This window comes from Phyllostomus hastatus, unplaced genomic scaffold (assembly GCF_019186645.2).
Source record: "Phyllostomus hastatus isolate PE091 unplaced genomic scaffold, TTU_PhHast_1.1 phas_scaffold_585, whole genome shotgun sequence".
In the NCBI taxonomy this organism is placed as follows: Eukaryota; Metazoa; Chordata; class Mammalia; order Chiroptera; family Phyllostomidae; genus Phyllostomus; species Phyllostomus hastatus.
The window spans coordinates 28053418-28073245 of NW_025334037.1; the positions used below are offsets into that span (position 1 = coordinate 28053418).

Genomic DNA, 19828 nt, shown 5'->3' on the forward strand with positions numbered 1-19828 from the left:
TTTTAGTAACACTTACTGAAAACTAACATGAATCAATAAAAAAATGACAGAAAATATAATGTCTTTTTTTTTACTTTTGTGGCGGGGGCTCTTCAGTGACACTCCTCCATGTCAACAAAATACGCCCCCGGGGCCACAAGCTGGGCACTCCTGCTCGAGAGACTCACATTCACATGTGGCAAGGCGACCGTGCTCAAACCCTGGTATTATTAACTGCTGACAGAATCACTGCAGCCAGTGCAAATGATGTTTCCTAACCATTCCATTAAATTTCTACACCCCCAGATTTATGATATCTGAATGTCTGAATGTATTTGAATATAAAATATATATCATTTCTGTTTTATTTCAGGGGGAATCCTTATTTAAAAAAAAAATAAGGAATACCTTCACAGGTCATACGGTTCCAAGAAAAGGATGGGGGTTTCGGGCCAGGCCAGGCCAGGCCCCCGCAGCGTCCTCCCCTCACAGGTCTGCCTGCAGTGTCTTCACCCCTCCCTCCAACCACTGCTCATTCTAACCCCCGGTTTCTACCTCAGCTTCCTGGGCCCAGGCCTAAACTGAACACATACATCCTTCTATTGCCCACCTTTCTTTATAGAAATCAAGCGTGTTTACCAAAATCATCTCAACTATACTTGATAATCAGAATGTTGAGCTGAATTAAAAATCGCACAGAAACTCAAAATGAAAGAGGCTGGAGAGTAGTGTATAAGAGCATAGTGAAAATGAGGCCAAGATTTTAGAACTAGTTCCCCCGTTTACCAGAACACTATTTAATCATAAAAAAAAAAAAAAAGTCCAGACAAGCGTGGCCAGGATCATATGCATATTTACTACACAAAAGTTAACACAGAGGGTATGGTGGTCTTGGCATAACCAGTAAGTATTTAGTAGAAGCAGAAGTTATGGGAGATAGATTTCAGATCAATTTAAGGAAGAGCTAAGGATTAGAGCTGTACAAAAAAGGAATGGGTTACCTTATGAGGTAGTGGGCTCCCTGTCATTAGAAGTATTCAAGAATGCTGCATATCATATCCCCCTCTTGGAGACTCACAATGCACATTAGCATATTAAAGGTTCTGAGAAGTCCTGCAGTAAAGAAACCTGTTTAACTTTAATGCAGCATTTCCCAAATTATTTGACCACAGACATTTTTCCCACCCCCGCCCAACCTCAGTAATATTGATTCATTTCTGTGGACCTAGATTTCCTCAAAATACATTATTGAAAATAATGCGCTACATTTTTTAAAATGTAGTAGTCAATATGTACCCAAATAACAATCTGTTAGGGATATAGGGAAAAAAATGCCTTTTACATCAGATAAAAGGCTGGAAGAGAAGGCCCTTAAAGTCCCTTCTCTAAGATGCAATGATTCAATCACATTTTAGAGTAAAGGGCTGCTGGGTCTTGATCATTTATTTAAAAAAGTTCCATGAGAGAAAGGCAAATAGAATAAAAAGGTAGTAAATGCAAAGTTAACTGGTTCAAATGCCTCTCTTTCATGTTCAAAGCCCAATCACTATAAGATAAGAAAGACACCTCAAGTTTTCAAATAGAAGCCTTAACCAAGTATCTACTCCACACATTAAGTTCATTACTATTTAAGAGAGAGAATTAAAAAACTAAAAAACAAAAAGAATAGTTTTGCATTAGGGGACTATGCTGTACCAGCTATCTTGCTGGAATTTAATTTTTTATCATTATACATGCTCTCCACATAAGGTTAAATATTTGTTTGATCCTTTGTTACTAGACTGCCCTGTGCAATCTGTGATCTTGAATTAGACATTCAAAGAAATGATTAAGTGTGATGATTTATAAGCTGTTAAAGTAGATTTTAAAGTAGATATTAGAGAAAAAATGTTTGCCTATATGCCCCACACTGCTACATTTCTTTCTATTTTTTCCTCTTTAAGAATTATACAAAACAACACACACTAAAAATGTAGTATCAGACATTAAGCCAATCCAACATTAAATTTAAGAATATAAATGCTTACAAGTCCCAAATTTCAAAGTCAAGGTTCCCACAGTTACATTAACCTAGCCATTTTGCACATATACTAAGGCCATCAAATTTAATAGCATATTAAGTAATACAAAACACAACGGGAACCTTAACTTTTGAATTTCCTGACTTCTGAATTTTCAGCTCTATCCACTGCATTAAGGACATTTTTGGCAAAGGGGACCTTTACATTTTAACAGGTTATCGAATGCAGGAACATGCAAGCCTAGCAGTATTATTAGAAACACAAATGCATTTGAGATATAGCTATGTGAAATTAGACAAAAATTCACTCTCACTTGGTGCAAACAGCAAAGCCTCATATCTGGGCAGAGAGCTTTTTTGCAAAAATTCACTGAACAACTAGCATCAGGCACATTATGCCTGCCTGGTAAAAGTACTCACCGATTTTGGGGAAACTGGCCCTCCTTCAGCACTCTTGTTCCCTACAAGAGAAAGAGGGGAAATGGAATTAGACTACAAACACAGATTTATGACGTGTCATCAAAAGCTGAAGACTGAAAGATTTCTATCTGATCTTAAGAAGAAAACAACAAAACACAAAAAAATCTCCAAAGTGCTAAAACTCAAAAGAAAGAAAGAAAGAGATAGGTAGTTTTTAGAGCAAGGAATGAATTCACATGTTAAATCTCTGGTTTTCCAGTTTTTTTACTTTTCCATAGTTTTTTTTAAGACAAGGAGTTTTGATGATTTTCCTTTCCTAAGAAACACACAGAAATGAAATGCACCTCATCTAAACAACATACAAATATACTCTCATCCCAAACAATGACCTTCCTTGTTTGTTACTTGATATTAACAAATTGAGTTAACATCATGGGTCCTTAGTTTGGTCTACTTAAAAACCCTTTTTTCAATTAATCTTGAAATGGATTTGTCTTATATAAGGCTTTTAAAGTTCACAGCATTTTATACGTATGGTCATAATTTTAATTAAACTTTTCATTCACATTCTCAAAGTCTCACCATTTTAGATTGTAAACCATGTAACACAAAAGTGACTTTCCCACACTGACTGGTGTGGCTTAGTGGGTTGGGTAGGCACTGATCTACAAACTGAAAGGTCGCTGGTTCAATTCTGAGTCAAAGCACAGGCTTGTGTTGCAGGCCAGGAGCCAGGTTGGGGGCGTGTGAGAGGCAACCAATCAACGCTGCCTCTTCCTCTAAACCTATACGTATCTTCCTTATACTTTAAATACAGTACGTTTGTTGACTGATGTTACTCCAACAGTGTTCTCATTTCTTCAAGGGATATTTTGAAAAATCTTTATGTCATCCAGGTTATAAATTTTTGTTTAATCCTGTACAGTCATACCAAACATAGTAAAATAACCCCAATTCATGCAGTTAACATTACTTTCCAAAAAACTTTCAAGTTGCTGTTTTATCGTGTCTTTCCTTTAGTAGCAATACTTTTTAAAGTTCTCCAGTCCATATAAATGGCAATTCCAATCACCAAGACTGGAATGACTACTAACCAAAAGAAAAATCATACAAAAATCGGTAGAATAATATGGTTATTAAAAAGTGGATTCTCGCAAGGAAACAAAAAATTTGTAACTATGTATGGTGATGGATATTAACTAAACTTACTTGAGTAATCACTTCACAATACTCACATATATCAAATAATTATTTGTGTATCTAAAACTAATACAATGTTATATGTCAATATCATCTCAGTTTTAAAAAGTGGATTCTTAACATTATGGGTACCTACAGGACTCTGTAGCACTCAAACCAGCACCATGCACATAGCAAATGCTCAGTAAATATCTGTTAAATGAATGAATTCACTGAGTGGACCCTTAACTCTCTGTTGCAGGTCTGTTCTCTTGTTAGCTTTTTCATTCTGGGGATAATTTCTTATGCATCAATCTTCCAAACATTATTTTTCAAGTGAATGACTTTGGACAAAAACAGTTAAGAAGTTAAATATCACCATTTAAAACATAATGAAAAGAAAAGAATTTGAACTAAATTAAAATTAAGAACTTTTCATCCAAAAAACATTGAGAATGAAAAAGCAAGTCACAGAACTGTGGATGATACTGCAACACATATAATGGTTTATACCCAGAATATATAAAACATATTTATGCTCGAGGTGATCAGATAGGGTTGAGATTTTAACTTTCATTTATATGGCATTTGAAAAAGTATAGTGACATAACTCCTTTTAAAAGTCATATTCGGTAAAAAGGCACAAAGGATGAACACCTTATCTCCAGGACATTTCTCCAAAAAGCAGTAGCAGAGTCAATCCTGAATTGGTAAAGAATGTTACCACGATATTGTGAAACTGCTTGCAGGGACTGCAGAATCACCCAGGAAATCAAAGCTTGAAAAGTTCGGTGACTTCCCCGAAAGTCACACAGCTAGCTGGTGGTAAAGCTGGAGCAAAGCTTACAGACCCTGAGATTTTTCTGACTGAGCTGGCTGTCTTTCCACTAGACTTCACTTCCTCTTAACCAGCTGTAGCAGTTACTCTTCTAAGAAACAAACTACAGTAAATACTGGCCAAATATTTTTGGAAAAGTCTGCATACGATGTTTAAAGAAAAATCATATAAGTAAGCTATCTAGGGCAAGTTTTAAAGCCTGAGATCCTTTATGCCTGAGGGATCCCTGGGAATGGGCTTCGGAGGCATCTGGCAACTCGATAACACTATATGCTAAATTCTGTATGTACGGAAAATCTGGCAAAAGGATCTGAGGTTTAATAACATTCAGAAAGAGGTTCAGGTACCCCAAAAGAGTAAACTATTTTTTCAGATGAGTGATTTCTTAAACTCTGCATCGGAACTACCAGTGTGTTTCTTCTGAAGAATGATTATTAATTGACTACTATTTGGAAATCGATTTAAAAAAAAGGAAAAGCAAGTATTTTATTTCTATAATTTAGTAAGAATAAATTTGCAGCAAAAAAGATTTATATGTAATATTTTACTTTTAGCACTACCCAAGTCTGAAGTGCAAAACTGCTTTTTTCATGTTCAGCTGACTGAAAGTCCACTTACTTTGTTTCCCACATACAACTCACACTTTTAGCTAAAGTAGTTCAAAATTGTAATATTTGCTTAAGTTTTTAAATATAGATATGTTCTTGAAAAATACATTCAAAATATATACATTGGAGTGAATGAAACTATTTTTGCTTTAGAGATATTATCTTGTTAACATAACTTCACCTGATTTTTTGCAAATTTAAGGTTGTTCACCTCTTCAGATCCTCAAAGATATATGCTTGACTTAGAAATGGTAAAGAAATGAATCATTCAGATTTATGATCTAATTGTAAAATTTAAAATATCACCAATAAATCAAAGGTGATTAATAACTACTTCTTAATTACCTTTAACGTAATATCTAAAACCTCTGTTACATGAATAATATATATTAAACAAACAAATTTTGCAAAGAAAATAAAATGTTCAACAGTAGATCATGTTTTGAATCAGACTAAAACTCATCCCACTACAAATTTCAAACGATTAAGTTTATAGTGTATGCTCAATCATAAATTTTGATAAGGGACTAGAATAGCACAGATAATTGTCATTCGAAGACACTTTAAAATGTCACCTTACACAGAAGATTCAATCTCTTCTTTTTCTACTATACCAAGCTGATACACTATTTTATATACAGTAAGTTTTACTGCTTTTTATAAATACTTCCTAACTTCTAAACAGAAAGTATAGTAAGTATGAAATACATTTAAATGCAAATAAGTGCTCAGAAGAAAAAGCAGAATCCTGCCTAATGCAATGTAGTCCTTTAGGCCCCAATTACAATCATCCCTCTTGCCCCCACCTCTCTTAACCTTACCCTCTTCTCCCCTTGGCACTTCCCCCCTTACTCTCAAGAAGCATCAATTTTTCCTCATTACTAGGTCATTTTGTTTCTTCTATCTTTAAAAAAAAAAAGCCCCCCTTCATTCCGTATCCTTCTCTAGTTATTGTCCCAGGTCTATGCTCCCATTTACAGCAAAACTCCCTTAAACATTAATCACGCTCACTGCCATCTCCTAGTTCTGTCCTCTCACTCCCTACTGAACCTACTCAGATAGGGCTTTGCCTCCTTTCATTCTTGTTAAGATCACCTAAGACCTCCCAGTTGCTAACTCCAATAGTAAAGTCTCAGCCCTCACTTCTTGTTCAATCAGTATTATTTGACCCAGTTGATAAATTCCTTCTTCAAACCCCCTCTTCCTTGACTCCCAAGACACCACCCACTCTTGATTTTCCTCCTAATCTCTCTGGCCACTCTTGTGGGTTTCTTTTGCTGTTTCCTTCTCATCTCTCAAAACCTCAAAATGTTGCCAAGGCTCAGTTCTCAGAACTCTTCCCATTAGGTAATCTCACCCAGTCTCATGGCTATAAAAGGATCTATATACACTGGTGACTCCCGAATTTTTATCTCCAGCCCAGACCTTCTCCTTGAATTCCAAACTCATACACCCAACTGCCCATTCAACTGCTGTCAAAACTAAAGTCTTGGCTACTTATCCCTCAACCTCCCCCTCAGAATCATCCGCATCTCAACAGATGATGACTCTATCCCTTCAGGCCAAAACCTTAAATTCATCATTGAATCCTCTTTTCCCACACCCTACATTCAATTCAATACCTATCTTGCTTCTATCTTCAAAACACACAGACTCTGAACACTACTACCACCTCCTTGGTGGTCCAAGAAATCATCATCTTTCACCTAGATGATTACAACAGCCTCCTAAGCGGCCTCCCCTCTTCCATCTTTGTCCCACTACAGTTTATTCTCTCAGCAGTTGGGGTGACCTTTTCAAAATCCAAGACAGATCTGGTTACTCCTTGGATCAAAATCCTGCAGTGCCTCCCCATCATACTCAGAGAAAAAGCTGAAGTCCTTTACAATGGCCTGCAGGCTCTAAGCAATGTGGGCCCCTGTTACTCAGACCTCACCTCCTTCCCTCTCCCCAATGCGCAATCTGCTCCAGCCACTCCGGCCTCTCTTTGTTACTTCAAGAACTCTAAACAAGTCTCCTTCTCAGGGGTCTTCTACTTGCTTTTCCCTCTGGCTGGAACATTCTCTTCCATCAAATAACTTCATGGCTCACTCCCTTAAAATGTTTAGAAAATCTAGAGCAGCTGCAAGATTAGAATACTAAAATAAGGACTAACACTTTCATCAGAATTGTTTCCCTCCCCAAACTTTGACTTTGAGAATTCTCTTTCCTATACCAAGAAAACCCTTCTACCTTCTCTCAGCCCATCCAATCTCACCCAGTCATCTGGGTCCAATAAGGACTCACTGACTAATGAAGACCTTCCCTAGTCACCTCACCTCCCAGTTCTCCCTTTCTTTGAATTCTCAGAATAGTTATCATTTTTCTCCTTCATCTTAGAATTTAACCATGTACTCTTCACACTGTAACTTATATATCTTATCTCCCTAATTAAACTACGCATGCACGCACGCACACACACGGGTAAAAATAACGCCTTGTACAAGTAGTTCTCAAATCTAGATCAGGATAAAGCTAAAACTGAAAAAAAAAAAAAAAGATTCACAGTCCTATCCTTAAAATTCTGAATTTTATTATGTCTGATTTGAAGCCCAAATATCTGTATTTGTTTTAAAGTTCCCCCAGAAGACTCTAACAGGTAGTTAGGATGAAGAACCACAGGCTTACAGTCCTCTATTTCCTGCAGTGCCCAGGAAAGAAGGCCCTGGAATGGACAACCCAGGGTACCAGATCCGTACCATCATTTCACAGGGGAAGAACCACCCAAGAAGCCCAGATACTACCCAAAAGCTACAAAGAGGCAAGGCCCAGCCTAAAACCCAGTTTACTGCTCTCAACCTAGAAATCTTTCCATCAGACTGTGAGTAAATAAATGAAAGTAATAAAAATCCACAATTCACAGATAAGCACAGTAAACAGTGATTATCTAATACTTGACCAGCGATGGCAATGCCCAAGCTCTAAGACAGTGCACATTATTAGCGTCTACATGCTGGAAAAATGAGAGCAACATTAGCTGACAAAAGACTTAGAGGCCAGAGTAATTGTGGGAAGGCTTATGACTAATGTAAAAAATAACTATTTTAACTAAGTCCTCTTACAATATGCACAAAACCTTATAAAATCATTTATTTTGCACTTGAGGCGTATTAGAAAACAAAGAAATCTTGCTTTCATCATGTATGAAGCACAAAAATACTTATACACAAACATCCATAGCTCACAAAGCTGTAAATGTTTTTTCAGTCTACTCATCATAATGTAAACTTAATTACAGATCAGACTTCATAAATGACCCCATATCCCAAGACAACTCAAACTCTTATTAATAAGTTAACCTCAGGACCAAAACTCTTGTCATCAACAAAACAACAACTTAGGTATCTATGAGGCATTACAAAAGTTTGGGTCTATCTTGGTGTACAGGGATTTCAGCCAGGGCCTCCTATTAACACTAATGGGAGTTCTGGGTGTAAATCGTAAGCACCGAGGAGCAGGATCAATGCCCAGCACTGCACCTGTGAAAACCCTTCCTACTGCACTAACTGCAACTACTGGGACTTGTTCTCTCAGAAATGGGATAATAGACCCAAATTCCTATGTCTCTAAAGCACAAAGATAATTCAAATAAAAGTCACTAAGGAAGGTCACTGGTAAACACCTGATGTAAAAAATACAAGAAAAAGTAAACTAAAAGAATGACTAACACATTAAAGAAATTTTATAAAACAGCACTAACATGCACCGAAGAAACTCGTGAACTGCTGGAGATAAAATACCTCACTCGACAGGATTAAAACCACCAAATCTTTAAAATCAGAGCACAGCGAACCCACTGCAGCCAGCAGCTTGTCCAAAGAAACACACACACAACAAAACAAAAACCCCTCCCCTGATGGAGTCCTAAGTACACTACAATCCCTGCTTTTAAACACAGAGGAAACTCCTGCTGCCCTGAGAGCCACGAATAATCACCGAGTACTCCAGACAAATGGATAATGACCACGAGCTACCAAGGACGACCAAAACTAACAAAATAAAAATTATAGCACCTTATTGTGTTCCATACTGCCTCACTTCTCAGTACAGCACTGCTGTACTCACCAGGCTGGAAAATGAGCAGGTGCCTTTCAGGCTATAGAGAAATTAGTGACACACACACACACACACACACACACACACACACACACACACACCAATGACAAACACAAACACAAAGGCAATGATATTCTCTCACTTGAAAGGGCTTAAGAAACGCAAGGCTTTGCTGTAGGCCTGGAGAACTAAGAGTAGGCCTTACTGATGGAGTGAGGAAAAAGCCAAGGTTTATCCCAAATCCACAAAGACTAAGAGAATTAACATTTATTTCCATTAAAAGGCTTTGGAAATAATCCATTTTAAAAAAAGGGAGAGAATTTAAAATTTTTGCCGTTTCTATCACCAAAAGAAAATTAGAATCTTCTCTCTGACTACACAGATTTAGCTCCACAACACAAACAAAAAGAACCCTGACTTAAGGCCTGAAAACTAAAAGTGGTTCCATTAACATTCACATTTTTAAAAAATCTATGTATTCCAACATATTGATTCTTTATCATCACTGCTATCCTTAATGAACATTTAGCTTATTATCTGTACTTTGAAATGTCAATGAGAAATTGAAGCTGCTACAATATGCTGGGGATTTTAACTTTTGAAACAAAAACCACAAAGAAGCAGGAGTCTGAAGCACACAGCCTCAATCATGCTGGCAAGTAAGCGGTCCTAAAACTTGAAAGTGAAAGCAATACAGACCAAAAAAGAAGTTTGCTTGATATTAATGCTAGCCTTTAAGACCAAAAATATGTTCCGTTACAGAAGACTGAAATCAGGGCTTCCATTAACCTTGTTTAAAAAAAAAAATCCCATGAGCATGGAATTTTTTCCTAAGTCTCTTCATCAGAGCAGCATGGGGTCCCATTAGGCACCCTATTTTACTTCCACCTTATAAATAACGTTAGCTGTTCGCTATTTCCATGGAAACCAAGAACAGAGAAACCCACTTAAATGAATACCGGTTAAAGGAATAAGTTTCACTTCAGAAAGGTTTGGCTGCTCTAGATGAACTCTACTGGGGAATACTACAAAGTCGTCTTAAGTATAATTTTTTAAATTTATCTTTAGTGTAGGGGGAGCTTATTAAGAGTCCTGTGAAATAAGCACACTCCGTGCACTAAACTAAATATGCCAAACAGCATCATAACGTTCAAGATGCCTTTTCAATGCCCTGCACAGGGGTTTAGACGCACAGTTCCCAAAGACTATGCTTCCCCATGCATTAAGGTGGAATAATTAACCCTATGGGTCTAATTTAAACTAATAAAAGCAAGGACTTCAGAACTAAGGCTACCATCACCTTGTAGCGACTAGTAATGAACAGGCCCCACAACCAAAGGAGGCTCAAACAAGAGAGCAAATAACTTAACTTCCTAATCACTGTTACTAGGTCCAGGGATAGCAGGCAGTCAAAATTCCCTCCTTAACAAACTATTTATGAGCTATAACATGTACGTCTTAGTCAATCAATACACACACTCAGCTGAAATAGAAATAGAACATGCAGAATGAGAGGGCAGAACAAGATTCAGTGATCTCCAACTTCAAGCTGACTTAAATATTGCCCTACATGCTCTAGAAATGACCATTATTGGTGGCCCGTACAAAAGCTGCAGATAAGCAAGTGTACATAAAATAAAATGCAACTCATAGTGTAAGAAAACTAAAATCTTTACAGCAGATGTGGTTCTCCATGAAGTCAGTGGTGGCTCAGACATCTTCAATAAGTTAAAAGACATGAATGCAAAATTATCCATAAAGGTGATGAACAGTATTAAATTTACAATATATGGAAAGAGTTAACATTTTCACACATATTCTTCTTTGAGTAGATCAATGTATCTGTTCAAATTGCATGTTTTAAAAACGAAGTTACTTAACTTGTATATGCTTCACACACTGTTAACGACTAGCACAATGCTAGTAACTGCTGAACCTGGGTAACAGGTAGGTGGGGTTTGTTAATATTATTCACTCTACTTCTGTATATGTTTTTACATTTCCATAAAATAAGTTTTTAAAAATCCTGTAAAGTTAAGACTCTTGTCTCTATGTGTAATTAAATAATGAATGAAATGCCTGGTATAGGTCTTAGAAGCTACTGAATTGAAATCCAACATAGCCACTAACTTAACATGAAACCACAGCTAATTTTCAAGTTTTACTTTTCTTACCAAGACAATTCAGTTAACAGTTCAAAACCACTAGGAGAAATCTGTAAAGGGTCTGCCATTTTGCAACTACCAACTAAGGAAACGTAAACAATCAACACGTAATAATGAGGTGTCATAGTCATATTTTGTATTTTACAAACTAAATTTTACTAGCCCTCTCAATTACTAAATCAAAAGAATTTCAGAATCAGCAACACCAACATTTCCAATTTTTTTCTCTAATACGCCCAGTGAACTACAGAGGGCAATCTAATAAGTTAATACTTCCTATTTCCCTTATCTTAGTTAAGTAACAAAGCTGCCCATTTCCCCACTACACCCCAACCTCATCCCCTGCCAGAAAATACAGCAACTTCTGCGGTAAAAAGGTCTTCCATTCTTTCCCTTAGTCCAGATGAAAAAATGTTTCACACTTAGTTACTTCACAACTCAACTCCTGGCTGAGGGCCCAAAATGGGGAGACCCACAAACTGTTTAAAGCCTTAAGGTCTTGGAAACAGCTCTCTGTTTAAAATCGAACAATTACAATTTCTTAGACTTAAAGAGATAGGATGAGATGGTGGTAGCTCTGGAGGAAGTGAGGAACAGAAGCAGACAGACAGGGCGGCAGGCACACAGAGAAGTCTCGGCGGAGAAGGGAGGACAGGAAAGGCAGTGGAGGCAGTGTGCACCAGGGACCCGCAGCTCTCTGCGAAGCCGCTGAGGGGCCACTGAGCAGGGCAGGTCCCGCACCAGGGGTCCAGGGGTTCAGCCCTGTCATAGGCGGTGGCCCCACCTTTTACAAATTAAGCAGAGGTAAATTGATTTCCAAATAACATAATTATTTAAATCAATCCCAAAGACCCCATAGAGTCTATTTCTAACTACTACATTTATTAAAATGAAATAACTTCTAAACTTTTTACACTTTCATTTACCAAAGAGAAGCAATTTTTACAGGCCCCGCATATAAGCTGAAGGAAACTTAATACTGTACATATGCTATGCTGATTCTAAAACTGCAAAGATTTACTTACTGACCACTCTAGCTATTGTAAAGTAACATTACAGTTTTTTAACTAAAAGAAAACTGTAGAGCCTGCTATAAAACTGCTAAATTTTAAAAATATATGTTGTGTACTTTATCAAAATAAACTTGCTGAAATTTCTGCTCAGAGAGCAGAAACAATGTTTTAGGCAAAGAGACAAAATAAAATACAGTAAACACTTCCATCCACCTACAAAACCTTTATCATATGGTGCAGCTGGTAAAGGAGAACAGAAAGTTAGTGGAAACTATTACAGTTCACTCTTGAACAACTTGGGTTTGAACTGCGCAGGTCCACTTCTACAGGGCCAAAAGCAAATTTGCATGCTGGTAGACCCACGCAGTGCCACCCTGCTTTCTTCAAGGGTCAACTATATTCCACTTTAACTCAAATGCTCACCGGGGACAATATATAGCATATTCAGGATGTTTTGAGAAGCTATTACAAATACATTTGTTGAATCCCAGAAAAAAAAACTATATAAAGATCAAAAAAGTTTCAGATCCAAATTAGTAGTGAAAGAATAAAATTAATTCTATTTAACACATAATGATCATTCCCCTTTCCTCAATTCCTGGTTTTTCTTACCAGATATATACATACACATACACACCCCTATACCTATAAACATACTAGTGCATATATTAAAAACGCAAATTTCTTAGCAAAAAAAAAAAAAACAAACCTTAATTCTGAGATTACTGTAAGGTAGAGACTCAAAGAGTAGCTTTTATCATAATCAACTTGTTCCCGGGCCCAGTTTCTAGACTCGATATAGGTAACACCTGATAGTTAAATATAAAAAGAAAATAATCACCATAAGGAAAGACCAGGCACCAGATGAAAGGAAATTTCACAAAGCCAAAATGCCCAAATCAAAAGGCAAATAAAACTGTGTCCATCGTTAGCAGAAAGCATTTGTGTGCCACTCTTGTATCTCTGGGGTTCTATAGCTGTTTCCATTAGTTACTACACCCAAGCATGTGCTCTCAAGGTTTGAACACGCACACATACACAATTTGTCCTGAGCAGCAGATCCAATGGACTGACCAGCTAATTAGTATTTTGGACTTCTGAGTTACAATGACTAGTCTACTCCTTACTACCTTGACACTAAGTGACCTACTGTAAGCTGCATCAATATCTTGTACCAAAAAAGCTTGTATCACACTAAGGGTTTTAATAAAGTGCCGTGAAATCCTTTTTAAGGTCCTTGTTAATCTGACATATTCCCATTTATTTTCTATTTTTCTTGGAGGTAGGCACAAACAAAAACTCATTAGATACACTTTCCCATCCACACCTTTTCTCACCATGACATTTCAGGAAAACACTCTCCTTTCCAGCTAAGCTGTTTCCATATTTATTCTCTCCCCATAAACTTTTAGTGGGACTGTAACACTAATAATGATAATAGCAGTTATTGCTTATCAAATATCTTAAAGAGTTCCCCCATTAATTTTCACATCAATCCAAGGGGGTTGGTATGATCATCCCTGAGTTACAGATAAAGAAACTGAAGTCCAAGTAAACAGCACAGTGCTTGGTATACAGCATGCACTGGAGAAGTCTTTTTTGAAGGGAGCATGAATAAATTAGTCCAAGGTCACACACTCAACTTTAAGTGGTTGTACTGAGATTCCACCCCAGAAGACAGACCCCAGGGCTAAGGCTCTTCCCCCACTATGCAACACTTGTCTCAAGCCTTGAGAAGAGGAGTCCAGAATTAAAGATAAGTAATAATATCTAATAATAGCTACCATTAATTTAGCACTTACTAGGTGTCAGACACTTCTCATAGTTAACACATTTACTCATTTATTCCTCATAACAACGTCGGAAGATGGGTACTATTACTTACTCATATTTTACAGATGAAGAGGCAGAGGCACAGAGGGTGAAGTGATTTGGCCACGATCACAGAGCTAATACAGGGCAAAGTCAGGGCCTGAGTCCACACAGACTGGCTCCAGCTCCAGAGCGGATACTCTCTAACCACTGCACTGTACTGCCATGCAAACAATCTCCCTTCATTTGAACCGCATGAAAACAGAACTTTTAACCTTTACAAAATTACTAAACCATAAGCCTTTGTAGTCTGACTAATTGAGAGAAAACTGTAGGGCTATTCTAAGCATGCGCACCAGACTTCTTTACAGGCACACAGGATATGCCCCTGGTGATTAGATCATTGCCCTGTTCAGGAAGTCGCACCCTGTAAATCTGGTTAAGAGCCCCCAAGCCCATCTCTCCCCACACTCAGACCCACACTAACCATGCAGAGGAAGGAACGGGCAATTCAGCGCTGTCCCACTGCAACCTTCTATAAAATGAATGTCACTCTGGAAGTATCCGAGTGTGCACAGTGCCCTTCCATCACCCTTTCTTCTTCTTTCCAAACACCATAAAAAATACCACAAAAGGAATGAATGAATTTAAGCTACTTAAAAATCATAACAAATGTCCAATGATAACTACAAATTTAAATGAGAAAAAAATGCAAAACTCTCATAGTTTTGCAACTTGTCCAAATTCTACATTCAAAAACCACTAGGGCCTCTTTGACAGACTCAGTTCTTAGAATGACTATCTTATTATCATAAATGTGCCTTTAAGGGTACAGAGAAAAGCCCATTTTTGCCTCAGATTTTACGTATCTTGATATGCATACTTAAGAACCATTACTGTTGCATAACAAGTTATTGGGCTTTTTACCCTAATGTCTATTAAGTATGACAATGTATTTAATTACATAAATAAAATATTAAGCATGGACTTAATAGTTGTGTATTAATATGTAATACATACAGAAAACAAATACACAGAACAGGACTAGACCTGGAGATACTGAGAACTTGACACAATGAGAACAGGAACTATTGCAGCTCCCTCCATTGACATCGTAAAGTTGCCACATTTTCTGGGCTCTCTTTTGAATTAATGTGGCATCTGTTCCAAGTACAGAATGCTAACATTTTACTAAAAGATATTTTCATTCTACATTTGTATCTGGTTTGCTTATTATTTGAACTACTGTTTTATTTCAGTGGTCATTATTTCTTTATACCAACTTGTCAATTTGGCATTCCTAATCTATCTCCCCTGAGCACAAAAGGGGTGGGGAGGAACCATCAGCTTAAAACCCTCTAACAGCAATAATTACAATATACTTTGCATATAGATTAAATAAAGAAAATAAGCAGCACAGAGATTTTGGTAGGCTTTTTACTATTGGGTCCTGATAAGTTAACAGCATCTGTTCCTTTCAGAGAAAGAATTCTGCTCTGAGGTACTGGAGGGTTGGGGGGAAGGGGGAAAGAAGCAAAGTAAACAAATACTAAATAGAATAATTCAAGTTACAAAGTTTGGTCTCCATGAAATGATGATTTCAATAATTTCCACATATCCAACTCTATCGGGTGGCAATTGCTTTTTAAGGCATCCTCAAACGTGCTGCAGCAAAAAGCCAAATACAACCAGTTGTATTTAACATGCATGCTGCATACTCCACAATGTTACGTCACACCAGGCACAGAGAAGACGCTTACCAAGCTATCCTGCATTCTATAAACTGCCTAACAACAACAGAAAAGGCACTGCCATCTCCACAGGGTAGGCAGCCTTTTCCCTTGGTCGACTCTAAAGGAAACAAATGAGGCTTACATTTCTGTCTTTAAAGCTCACCCTCTCAAGGCCTTTACTCTCCTTTACTCTCAATCTTTCAGTGTTTCTCAGAAAGAAAGGCTGTTTCTTTAAAATTAAAAAGCTGCAAAAGATCACTCCAACTTAAAGCCCCACACCTTGTGCCAACTGCCCTCCCGCTGTCCCCATGGCCTCCTCTTCCACAGAAGAACGGCCTACCTAGGGCGCAGTCTCTAAGCAGGTACCCTCACCTGGGGAAGGAAGGGGGCCATGAGAAAAAATTAACTCGTCTTTTTAAATCTGACCCTTTTTTAAATTTCGCATTTCTAGTACATTTTATAACATATGTAAAATACTAAGTTCAGAAAATTATACAGAAGTATATATTTACTGGTGGCCATAATTTTTTAAAGTTTGGAGACTGAAACCAAAACAAGAGTCAGGAAAATTAGGCTCTGACACTAACTTACTCAAATTCTTGTCTCTGCCTCAGCCTTACCATCCATGACATGAACTGAGCCATTGATACACTTACAAGACTATTACAAGAAATAATAAAATATTATAGGTCATGGTCTGAGCCACATAAAATGAAAAGCATATATGAATGCTACCAATGAGAAATACTCTTAACTTGGCTTGTTAAAACTCTGACTATATTGTAAGTAAACTGCCACACCCTATCAGACCCAATTCGTAGACGTGCAAGGCCAGGCTTCAGCACTTCACAAAACTTGGGTCTAAAGAAGCAAAAAACACCTTAGATACGAGTGCATTTCTAGTATTAGAAAGACGTTTTTTTTAACTTCTATAATGAAAAAGTTATTTCCTATGAAATAAAATTTTTTTAATTTAAAAATTACGAAGATATATTATGACTAATAACCATTGTAATGAGTTAAAACTCTCAAAGCCAGAATCAGATTATATTTAATAGAGATTATAAGGACTTCAGTGTGTCTTTTTTTATATATAATGCAAGAAAAAGCAAATCATTGGCACTTCATAAATTATTGGCATGGCCAATCATTTACCCCTTTTTTTTTTAATTTTTTTTTATTTTTTGCTGCTTTAAAAGCTGCTGGGTTACCAGTATAGCATTTGGCGATGGCTGAGTTGAGGACAGGGATGAGGGTGAGGTCAGCTGACACTATCACACATTAAGGTGTGAGTACCAGGCCTAATTCCTATGCAGGGTATCTGTATGATGATTAAGCAGTACTGGCTTGAGTTTCTATTAATTAAAACATTACAAGTATTTTCTTAGTTTTAAAACTATTTTACTTTGTAAATATTGAATGAATGTCTCAACCCAGAAGAGAGGCTACCAGTTTAAAAAAAATTATCTGAAACCGCATCTTTTTGTTAAGTAGCTGCCAGAATAACCTAGCAGAATTTAATTCTGAAAATGATGCTGCCTAAATTACAATACTTGCTCAGGACAGAAAATAATGCTGTTGTTTTAAATTGGTTAACAATTTTTAAAGTTTTAAAAATAATAATGACTATCCCTAAGGCATTAGGCACAAATAAAACGTACCTAAAATGCTTTTTGCCCATAGGTAATAATCATTTTAGGGCATTAGGCTTATAATCTTAAATGCGTAAGTCTTACCCACCCCTCTCCTTCCAACTCTACTCCCACTTCTCACCTGAGCCTTATTTTCAAAAATAGCAAGTTTTAAAAATAGTCACCTGAAAAAAGTAGATTTCAGAGAGTATTATGGTATAATTCTATTTATTTTTAAAATATTTTATTTATTTATTTTTAGACAGAGGGGAGGGAGGGAGAGAGGGAGAAAAGCACCAGTGTGTGGTTGCCTCTCCTGCGCCCCCTAGTGGGGACCTGGCCTGCAACCCAGGCATGTGCCCTGACCAGGAATCGAACCATCGACCCTTCAGTTCGCAGGCTGGCACCCAATCCACTGAGCCACACCAGCCAGGGCTCTATTTATATTTTTTAATATATTACACATTTTGAAATACACAGGAAAATTTAAAAGCTGAATAAGAATGGGTAATTTTAATTTTCTACTTTACATATAACTATTTCTTAAGAGGAATATTATAAATCCTCTAAAATGTTGATAGTTAAACTGAACTAATTGAAACAGCAAATGGAAACTACATATTTGCATCTACTAAGAAAATGTATAAAATAATCTACCGTGCTAAAGGGCCCAACTTCCAACTTTTAAGAAAGAGACAGTAGACCCCACTCCCTACTTAGGCAGGCACTGTGCTCAGTGAGGGGCATATCCTACATGACTTTATTTCTGCTCCATTCCAATGCATATTATTTTCAAAATATTCAACCTAACCCAAACCAAAGTCAATATGAAACATTCTCAAAATGATAACTTCATCACTGTGGCCATTTCAGTAAATTGAAAACTTCTTTAGTAATTCACTTTCTATGGGAATTATATAGTTTAGTACAGCAGTATGATGTAAGAGGAGAGACTCTGAAATCACACCTGGGCTTGAATTTAGATTGTATCATTTGCTACCTATGTGATTCCATGGGAACCTTTATTTCCTCATCTGTCAAATGGGGATAGGGAAATAACAGCAACTCCTCAGAATGTTGCTGTGAAGATTAAAAATTAAATGAGATCCTATATGTAAAAAGGCTCAGCACTACACATAATAAATACTCAGTAAACATTACATCAGTGTTATTAATATTATAACAACAGATAACCCTGAGGTACAAAAACTTCATAATTTGCCAAACATTTAAAGTCTTATGCCTATGCCATTCCTCTAAGAATATACATATTTGTATGAGCTTATATAACAACACATGAAATTGTTTTCAACATACAAATTCATAACTAAAACTTTTCATTGCCACAATACACCGGTACATTTATGATGTTTGTGTGTACACAAACGCACATGCACACACACAAATGCGTCAGCCCACACTGTCAAGAACTATCCTGTAATCATGTAAGAACTTGTCTACTGGCCATGGTAGGGGGATCTAGATCACCAATTATGATTTTCTTGTATTTATTTTTTTTAATATTAACATTATGAACAGGACATGGACAAATACCTTAAAATCCAGCCATCTATTAGTGATTAAACACTCAATTTACATACATTATTGCCATCTATAAACTACATTCATGAGCATTAGCTCATCGAATACTTTTAACAGCACAGTAAAGCAGGTTTTTACATTTTGCCCATTTTACCACTGGGAAAACTAAATCCCAGCAAGGGTGAATGCACAGCTAGTGGCAGGACCAAGAGGGAAGCCAATCTTCTGACATCGTCACAACTGTTTCATTTACACTGGTCTGGGAAATTTCATTTTTAAAAAAGACAGAAAACTGTGATCAGTAATTTAGGCGTATCAGAGGACTCCATAGGGAATTTACACATATCTGCCATTTGCACGCTCATTTCCCCTCCTTATTTCCAACTTTAGTATTTGAGGAATTTCAGAAGTACATATAACTATAACATGTAGATAAGGAGAATTCATCCAAACCTGTTATTTCCTGCATTGGCTAGTTAATACCATAGACCACTTTCCCTTTATATTTAGCCCTTTGTATTTAACTTCTTTGGAATGACTGAATTTATTTCATTTTAATGTTAGGTCTTTACAAGACAAGTTAATATAAAATAAATCAAACTACTCATAATGTTTGGTACATAATGGTACAGTGGATGCATGTCAGACCAGATCCTATAAATACTAACATGTCTAAAAAAATCTAATGTCTAATATACAAACATTAACAAATTTCAGTTCACATTTATTGGGGGGGATAGTTAATATTATTATAGTGGTTTGGTTTGTTGTATAAACCAGTAGTTAAATAATT

At 36.9% G+C, this 19828-nt stretch overlaps 1 protein-coding gene across 20 annotated transcripts in view; it reads right to left on the reverse strand.

Annotated features, from left to right (window-relative positions):
* The window catches only part of PHF21A (PHD finger protein 21A), a 164084-nt gene that overhangs the window by 134735 nt on the left and 9521 nt on the right, over positions 1 to 19828 (reverse strand). For 12 of the 20 annotated variants that reach the window (XM_045825299.1, XM_045825303.1, XM_045825296.1 and 9 more), the window contains one exon: positions 2420 to 2460. The gene's annotated coding sequence lies outside the window, so the exon portion shown is untranslated. Of the gene's footprint in view, positions 1 to 980; positions 1093 to 2419; positions 2461 to 14202; positions 14286 to 19828 lie in introns of those variants that run through there. The other 8 variants (XM_045825289.1, XM_045825284.1, XM_045825285.1 and 5 more) reach the window with 3 other exon arrangements.